The sequence below is a fragment of the Dreissena polymorpha genome, chromosome 4 (assembly GCF_020536995.1).
Source record: "Dreissena polymorpha isolate Duluth1 chromosome 4, UMN_Dpol_1.0, whole genome shotgun sequence".
NCBI lineage: Eukaryota > Metazoa > Mollusca > Bivalvia > Myida > Dreissenidae > Dreissena > Dreissena polymorpha.
The window spans coordinates 17,671,312-17,681,380 of record NC_068358.1 but is presented as its reverse complement, the minus strand read 5'-3'; positions in this window follow the sequence as shown (position 1 = coordinate 17,681,380).

Below are 10,069 nucleotides of genomic sequence, written 5' to 3'. Positions count from 1 at the left end.
AAATTGAACAATAACCAGAAAAGCCATTTGAAATCTAAGCCCAACCTCATCAACTGCAGGTATTACGTGAATCTTAAAATGAAGAAAATCTTAAAATGAAGAAAATGAACTTTTAGGAAAATATATTCAGAACCAGACTCTGTAACTAAAAATAACTCTTTCACCGTGAGACATAAAAAGCCGAATAAGCGCCTTAAAATTAGTGATATTGTTTAACCTCCCAGAAGTGTCTCTAACGACCTCAGAATTCATCGTTTCATTCACGTTCATTTTTTCGGCCGATTTTCAAAATAAAAGTGTCCATTTGTTGGAAATTGTATTACAATTGCGACAATATAAAATAATTTATTTTAACTTGCGAAATAAAATCACCAGATTTCGACTTTAAAAAAAGAACGAAAAAATAGGCCAAAAAACGCCCAAAACTTCATTATTACACGCCCCCCTTATCCCCGGGCGGACCTCCCGGGCCTTGTAGAGATTCACACCTTGTATGTACACACCTAAAATAAGGGGTCTATGTATGCAACCTACAGAGCACTAACTTTAACCAGATCAAAATTCGGCAAAAAAACCCATAGACTTTTAACGTTGGGTGCGCCAAGGTCCATAACTCTTGAACGAAAAGTTCGATCCTCAAAATTCTTTCTGATCCATAATCGGGGTGCAACCAGCTTTCAAACGATGCCCATAGTATGAAGGTCACTTTAGTATGAATAATGCCCCCTTTACTTGCCACTTCCTAGCCAAGAAAATCTTGAAGTGGGAACTTCACCAGTACTAGGGATAAAGTCCTGGATTTTGATTTTTTTAATTAGGGGACAGGTTTATGGAACCGTATATTGGGTGGACCGGTATGATTTGGCTATGAGTTTGGCACCCGGAAACTTGGTTCTACCACCCACAATTTGACCTTCACCCCCATAATACATTTGTTCAAGTTCAACTCTCAACAAATTCATACAATATGAGGACTTAACCATTTGATGAAATATATTAAGCATATATTGTTACCGAATTGTACCCAACCTCATCAAAAGTAAGTCATACGTAAAGCTTAAAATTAATACGATAACTTTTTGTAAAAAACAAGGCACGGTTACAAGAAATAACTCGTTCACCATGAGGCATAAAATGCCAATGAAACGCATATAATCATATTGTTAACATAAAATAAGTTTGCATAGAATAACATAAAAATCGTCAATCAAGTGTTCACGATCGTTCCTCCATAAGTTTTGACCTAATACAACACCATATCAAACTTAAAAATCTTGCATAAAAAATATATAGATCGAAATTGCAGCGCTCAGTCAAATTCTTCTCTGAAGTTACTTCAATCTTGTTTGTATGATAGAGAATCATTGTTTACTTTATAAGAATACTTGAACCCCAGTATAAGTTTCAGGAGAGAAATTAAGCTAGTGTTTTATTTATCTAGCGGAAACCTTTACGCAATTCATTTAACCCAGTTTTCCCACAGTGCGGCTCATCAATAAACAACATGAGACCTCTGCCTAGTCAGCTGGCGCTAATATATGAGCCGACTATGACAAATGACGCACTACCAACAAACACACATATTGCACGTCTTTTTTTGAAATTACCGTGTTGTTTGAAAATATGTTATGGGCATCGTGCCCCTCCCATTTAGCACTGTCAGTTTTGTTCAATTCCTAAAGCAATTGTTCAAATGACACCATAGTTTACAAACTCTATCCAAAAAGACACACATGTTAGGGGCTGAGTATCGGTGCCTACCAATCTCATATCTGACCTAGATTTATTTATAACGAATTCCAAATAAAACAACACTAAACATCTATTTGAATCTCGCTATAGTAAAACGGTGTTTAATGCATGTGCGTGCAGTGTCGTATCGCACAGACTTATTTGTAACGACACTTTCCGCCGAAACTGTATTTTCGTTTAGAATAGACTTCCTTTGAACTACACAATGCATAAGACCGTAAATTACTGTCTGAGATAAGCCTGCGCGGACTTCACAAGCCAACCTGGGACGACACTTTACGCACATGCTAATGTTGGATGTTAGGTTTATGCCTTCTCATTACCATTGTCGTGCTCGGAGGTGTGACAATTTTCGTCGCCTTCATGATTGCGATGATTGGTGGAACGCTTATACAGGTACGCACAAACATATGGGCCGTGCTCTGTGAAAACGGGGTTTAATGTATGTGCGTAAAGACTCTTTCCGCGTTCGTGATATTTTGCGTTAAACGAAAGTCTCTTCCCAGCTAGAATCCAGTTAAGACGGAAAGTGTCGTTCCTGATTAGCCTGTGCTAATTGATCGCTGAACTGAGCCTGTATATGCGCATGCAAAATTGAAGGGTCTTGTCCACAGTTTCGTGAAAAGTGTCAATTATTTAAGAAAGAATGTGTATATTATGTTGAAACAAGCAAAATAGCACTCCGGACTTTTACTAATCGTTAAAATATTGCTTCATTAATGAGCAATCATCGATACTTTCGAAAATACTTTGAGGACTAGCACAGTGTGTATGTTACTGTTTCGTTTTTCAATAATAAATCCAGCGTGGAGAATTAATACATTATCTTATGCTTCAACAGACGTTCGAAAACCGGTATTTCAATATGTTTTAGCCAAATGTTTGTTATTTCTATTATAATAAGTTAAAACTATTAAACAAATAATATATTAGTACGTAAACAGTGTTCATGATGTTTGTTAAAAATACGAACATCTGTGATTAAGTTCCTTGAAACCGTATCCTCCCAAAAACCCGTGCTCTAAAATATCCATTTCATCTCTAACGGTTGGCTACCTCATTGTGCAAGATTCCCGTGCCCGAACGTACATGCCGACTGTGGTTGATGACTTATTTGGAAAGATTCCCAGTGTAGTCAATACAAACATAGGTCGCCATTGCGTAGTGGATATGGTGTCCGCCTAGCGACCGGTAGATCATGGGTTCAATACTCACTGTGGGAGCGTTCTTTAGATCTCCTCACCCCCCAGAGACAGCAAGTATTAGGTTCTAGTCCCAGGAAACGGACTCGAGAGCTTTGCGAATAAGCGGTAGGCATTCTATGCAATCGAGCTGAAATAAATGGGTTTGAGCCGAACGTAGTACACACAGCTACTGTACAGAGTGAATAATTATTAGAATAATGCATTCAAATGATAAACGTTACGGTAAGTACATGTATTGTTAATTTAATCCGACTGAAATGAGAATTAAAAAAAAAACGTTTTATATTACTTTGATAAACGTGTTTAATGCGATGATAAATTGCTTGACAACTAAATTAATTTGTATCTGCTTGCTTTTCAAATATTGTTGGTGCATTTACAATAAATCGTGTTACATTACACACAACTTTGACAACTAGCATGAACTTACTTAAAGATTGAAATCAAGCCGTGTTGCAGTTACTGCACCCTTAGCCTATTTTTAAGCCGCTCTGGGAAAAGTGGACTAAATGCATGTGCGTTAAGTGTCGACCCAGATTAGCGTCTTCATGTTGCACAGTATTATTAGCGACATCACCTTCCGTTTGTATTTTTTTGTATTTTTCGTTTAAAGTAAGTATCTTTTAAGCAAGCATCTTGGCGGAGAGTGTCGTCCCTGTTTAGCCTGTGCGAATGACATCGTAAGCATATGCTTTAAGCCCCGTTTTCGCAGAGTGTGTCTCATATTCACTATATTTCAGATCGCTGGAACTCTACCTGCCGCGTTTGGCGGACCATTGACGGGGATGTTCACGCTCGGCGCGTTCGTGTCCATGGGTGAATTCCCATAAGGTAATATTATCTATGATAATATTCAGCTTACCGTAACTCGCGTATGAGCCACGTTTTGAGAAAACAGGACTAATTGCATATGTGAAAATTGTCATTGCTGTCCGCACAGGCTAATCATGGACGACATTTTTCGGTTTCATAGAATTTGTCGTTTGTGGGGGGTCTGTTTTAAACGAAAATCCAGTTTTGGCTTAAAACGTCGTCACTGATTTTCTATTAGTCAACGACATTATGTTGCATTAAGCCCTGTTTATCAACAAACGCTACTTTGGATTTGTCTAACTCGAGTGTAAGTTCTCCCAACGAAAACAGTCCTCGAAGTGTTGGTGTGTGTTCATAGTTTAGTCCTCGTAATATTGGTAAAACAAGCGCAGTCGTGTCATGTCAATTTACATCAGTAAGATATACGTTTATGTTGACTTGTTAAATGCGTATTTCGTATCAGTGTATACGTTAAACAAAATAGTATTGGGTCTTAACATATAGAAGGGCGATCTTGACCACTCGATCGACGATTTCTGCTTTCAAGTATGTTCACGAAAATATAACTCTTCTCACTGTTCTATTGTTTCCAAACAGAGGATTGAAAGAACATGTATCTTACTAATTAAACTTTTTTTAAAAAACAATATCACTAATTTTAAGGCGCTTCATCTGCTTTTAATGTCTCACGGTGAAAGTGTTATTTCTAGTTACCGAGTCTGGTTGTGAATATATTTACCAAAAAGTTTATTTTCTTCATTTTCAGATTTACGTAATACCTGCAGTTGATGAGATTGGGTACAAATAAGTAACAATCATTGCTTCACACAACCACGCGCTTTTTGCATAGCTTGTTGCAGAATGACTTGTAAAATAGTATGCATATAATTCCATTTACGTTAGATCAGTTTCATAAACAATATGTGTTTGTAATCAATTTAAAGGCAACCAGGGCTTCGATTTCAACTGGCTTTTCTGGGTATTGTTCAATTTCTGTATATTTTTGCAGGACGGAGTTTCTATTGTGTTTTCTGTTCACCTTTAAAAAAAAGACAACTTATCGGGTGTTGAACTTTTTTTAGATAAAATAATTTCTGTCATCATTTTAATGTCATGATCCTCAAGATTTCTATGAACTGATGTCATCTCAAGATGCTGATATTGTTAGGAAAGTCTCTCTTTATGTGTACCACTTGATGTTATTGATACCTCATGAACATTGAAATTTGACACAACTCATACTGTTACAACTGTATTAATTACATGGTTTTTGGACCGGAGGCCTTTATTTTAAAATAAAGAATTCTGTTTTTATTGTGTTTTCTGTTCACCCTGCAAAAAGACAATGTATCAGGTGTTGAACTTTTTGAGATCAAATAATTTCTGTCATATCATTTTAATGTCATTTTGTTTTTGTATGTGATGGACTTTGTCGACTTTTGCGTAAACACTAAAGTCTGAGCTCAGTTGCCACACTGTTTTGTTCATTACCGTTATAACAACGACACAAGACAGATTATTATGGTATTTAAACAGATATCACCATATATTTATAGATAAGTGATAATTAAAATTTTCAACTGTACCAAGAAAGACCAAAACGACAAATTGTTCAGTCTGTTACTGTCAACAACATACACACACACGCCGTGTCTTCATTTTCTGATATTATGAGGACATTGGCACTCAACTTAAGGTTCTCCGATATTTTGAGGACTGGATTTTTTTATACTAGCACCAGTTTAGAAGCAAATCTGATTGGTCACTTTCAGCTCACAAGTAGACATTTGATTGGTTACCTCTACGCACACTTTATGAAGGAACTGTAAAAGGTGTGTGGCCAGATGCACAAACTCGTAACATGTCGACTTTATGGGGACCATTACGAAATTGCAAATTTCAAACGAAGTCCTTATCTAGATGATATTCCTGAAAAAAACATTTCGAGGACTCGAGGGTAAGTCCTCCCAACGAAAACAGTCCTCTGAGTGTTGGTGTGTGTCAATAGGGAAGTCCTCGTAACATTGGTAATACAAACGCACACACACACACACACACACACACACACACACACACACACACACACACACACACACACACACACACACACACACACACACACACACACACACACACACACACACACACACACACACACACACACACACACACACACACACACACACACACACACACACACACACACACACAATAATGAAGAGCCAAACAAAATTGCCCAAACCCGTTCTTCCTATTCAGTCTGGGTAAAATCACAGCAAGGTATATAACTGCACCATAAAGTATACAGAAAGTGACGAAACATAAATAAAATGTAGATCAACGGTAAAATTAAGAAACACCGTTTACTTAAAAGATCTCGACACTGTATTAACACAATTCCAACGGCTTCTCCCGTCTTTGTTAAAAGGCCCTTGGTCAATCAACTTGTGAAAAAATGAGTCGCGACTTTAACAAAAAATATAGAAAAATAAGTCGCGAAATTTTAAAAATTAAAAAAAAAGAATCGTGAACTTCTAATACGTCCTTTTTTCAGAAGGAAAAAGGCCCTGCAACGGTAACGTCTTCATTTCGCATTTTAAAACTCAATTTTATGTTAGGCCTATGTTAAATTGTGAAACTTGAACATATATATCTAAAATAAATTCACTTACCCCAAATCACCAACAAACAAACTAATACAACACAATACGTATGCATGGTTGTTCTATCCAAGTATGATGTTTGCGGTAGATAACAGATTCGTCGAACTAAAGTTTAGTCGCGCTTACTTTGAGGGAACGGAGGTTTGAGCGCATGTTATTTCTAAATATAGATATACATGGGTTTAAGGCATTTTCTGAAAACTGGTTATGAATGATTACTTTGGAGAATCAACGAACCCCAAGTAAAGGCTCGGTTACGTCCCTTGCTATTCCTTTACTTTTTTCGACGTCCGTGATTATACGAAAATTATGCCTGCATCGCTGTGGAACCGCCGTGACATGTTCATCTTTACGAAAAATGTCTTATGTTGCATGCGATTTCACGGCGCTCTTAAAATTAAAACAACGTCTTTCTGTCGTGTTATCGTCATCGTGTTGTCGGGTTATCAACATCGTACTGTCGTATTATTCAATAATTAGAAGCCTATTATGTTTTTGCAATTAGCTGGTACCGGTAATTCTGGCTGTACGCATGATGCCTTAGTTTCATGTATATTCGATATATTAATACGTAACTTAATGTTCATAGTTGTTTCAACATTTTTGCTAATGTCCTGCGCGCATCTGTTAAATGAACTTGAAACTGTAAATCGACTATTTTAAAGAAATTTGAGCCAAAAATATTAACTAACAATAAAACGCATTGAATTTATCGCTCTTCCTTTGTAATTATCGGTCAATCCAATCTATATCCAATCAATGACATAAATGAAATCGAACTGTATTGGTAAACTTGATCCAATATTGTCCGTTTGTTGCTCTTTTGATTTATGTTTTCACCAACATATGTAAAATTAAGAATAACTACCAATTATAGCATGATTTTCAGAATTTGAAAACGGAATGGCATTTGCCTTGTATAACCTTGACATAGATTTTCAGAATTTTAATGCTTTGGCATTGATGAGTGTTTGTTTGCAGTTTAAAATAAATGAACTTCAATAAATATTTTAAAATATATTTCATGTTAAGACTTGAACATGGTGATTTTGTAAGGAAAAACTGTTGTATTGAACTTTGATGAAAGTCGTGTTAGTCCGCCTTATTATGCAAATGACCGTAACTCCAAATGTTTACGAGTACGTTAACTACAAAATTCGGTCAAAATCGCAACAAGATTCTAAGCGGTCCATGGTGCAGATATAGAACCTCTTTGGATCAGCAGACGATTTATTTCATCAATCTTGCCCAATTTCACTATGAAAACAAGCCCACGATTTGCTACGATTTATCACATTTATTGAATCGGGAAGACTCGTGACAGTCTACGTTTCAGTTACGACACTTGTACGATTGAGTTACGACTAATCGTGGGATTCTGTTGAAGTCTTGCGAATAGGGTCGCGACTTCACTACGATGTGTTAGAATCTACTGCGACTGTACTACGAACGATGAAGATCGGTCACGACTAAGCTAGGACCTCGCCGAACGCACCCATGAATTAGGCGCCAATATCTATTGATATTGATCTAAATCGCGAGGATCTTAGCGGGCTCGCAACTCACTCTGGGTGAACAAGTGAGAGTCTTGACAAAGTCGTAGCTCATTCGTAGACAGATCACGTGATCGCCGTTTTCCCGATTGAGTCACGAATTACCTACGATTCCATTACGACGCCCAATAACGCACTACGACGCTGTTACGAGTCAACTAAGACTAAATTTAGTATTGGAGGTCCTGGTCAATTTTAAACACGTTTACAATCTGGCCGCGATTTTTAGGGAGCTCACGAGTTGCAGGAATCACTTATGACCGGCCCACGACTAGATACGAATGAGTTAGGACCTTCGCCCATTGAGCTACGAATGTCTCCGATTTCAAAATATTTGAAATCGGACAAATCGTGGGGAATCGGGTCGTAGTGGAATACCCCTATTACCTATCTTGCGGAGGAATCTCAAGATAGCCGATATATCACGGTTGAGATAGAACGTTGGCATTTAACACAAGAGCTTCCGGGTTCGAGTCCCACGGCAGTCAAACATTTTTACTAAACGCTTATTTTCCTTGCTCTCATAATTATTTGAAACTGTTTCAAATACCACAGTGTTGGTAATAAAACAAATTGCATTTTTAGCACGAAAAGTGTGTCGAAAAAGTATGAACAAGTATTTTCATTTCCACAAAGAAAATGTCCCTGTCGTTTACGTTACAAAAATCATGTTGAATTCAAAGTTTTAGGTGAATAACTCCTTCCTGATTTGTGTCGATACCATGTTCCATTATGAGTTGAGTCATAAACTAGTCATCATCTTCACATATTCAACCATGTGGTTGCACAGTTGAACTCTTCTCGATCTTTATTTTTTTTTAAGTTGGTTATTCTGAATATAATTGTATATGCGAGCCATGTGAACTATGTCATGAATGCTTGCTGTTTTTTAAAAAAATAGGTGTTAGATGTTATTCAAAGTTGTCAGCATTTTGAGGTGGTTGTTTATAATTTAAACACGGCACGTGCCAAATTTCATATAAACAAAGAAGAACCTCCGGTCCTGGGTAATTCAAAAACAAACTATGGGCGTATTTATGAGAGAACTTCACATAAAATAGTACACAAGAAAAATAAGATACATTGTATAAATCTTTAGTAAAAAACCGTCTTAGAATCGAAATAATTCGTGTACGTTATAGTTTGATGTCGAATAACCAACGAACGGAAGTTTAGATGCGTGGTTTCAAATCACTCGTGCTTCGCTCTCGTGATTTAATTCCTACGCATCTAAACTTCCGGCCGTGGGTTATTCGACAACAAAGTATAACGTACACGAATTATTTCTTAAATTAAATAATGATAATTTTAACTATGCAATATCTGACATTCTCAACCAAAGCATGTGTATGGTATATTCGTGGTATATTGATTCGTGGTAAACGTGGTTGCCATTGCGAGTGAAGCTGGAAATTAACATTAAATTTTGTGCGGTGGAAATAAAATAGTTTTCTAATTTGCAATCAATGACACATCATAGACAGTTTATGTGTGTTAACAGTTTGTTTTATCCTTTTGCTGTTTTTAATTATATTAATGACTTATTATTAAACATTGTTTTTCGGTATTTACGAAAAATGATGACAAAACTTGTGTTCTTAACGGTTTTAATATATTTCACTTTGTACATCTAATTGACCATCATAAATGCATGTATTTGCATGTATGTATAAACATATGCAAACAAGTTCTTATTTTATCAATATGTATGCCCCTTAAAGTGATTTGAAAATGAATTGTTAAGAAACACGTGGGAAAAGGGTATTTTGTTCTGGCATTAAATGAAGACCCATAACTTATATAGTGAGAAGTTTTGTTTCATTTCTGGTCGCTCTCCATACGCGCATCGGAAATGTTATCTTAACAAAAAGAAAGATATCAGAGAACCAGAGGGGATATGATCGATGTATGCAAACTACTTAACAATAAGTACTTCATTAACAAAAAAGTGCCTTTAACCAGAATGAAGGGAGGAACACAATAGGAATCAGCATAAAGCTTTTTAAAACTAAACTAGTATTGACTATTCGAGAATACCCATACAGTCATAAAGTGAAGGACATGGATTACATTACTTGACAGT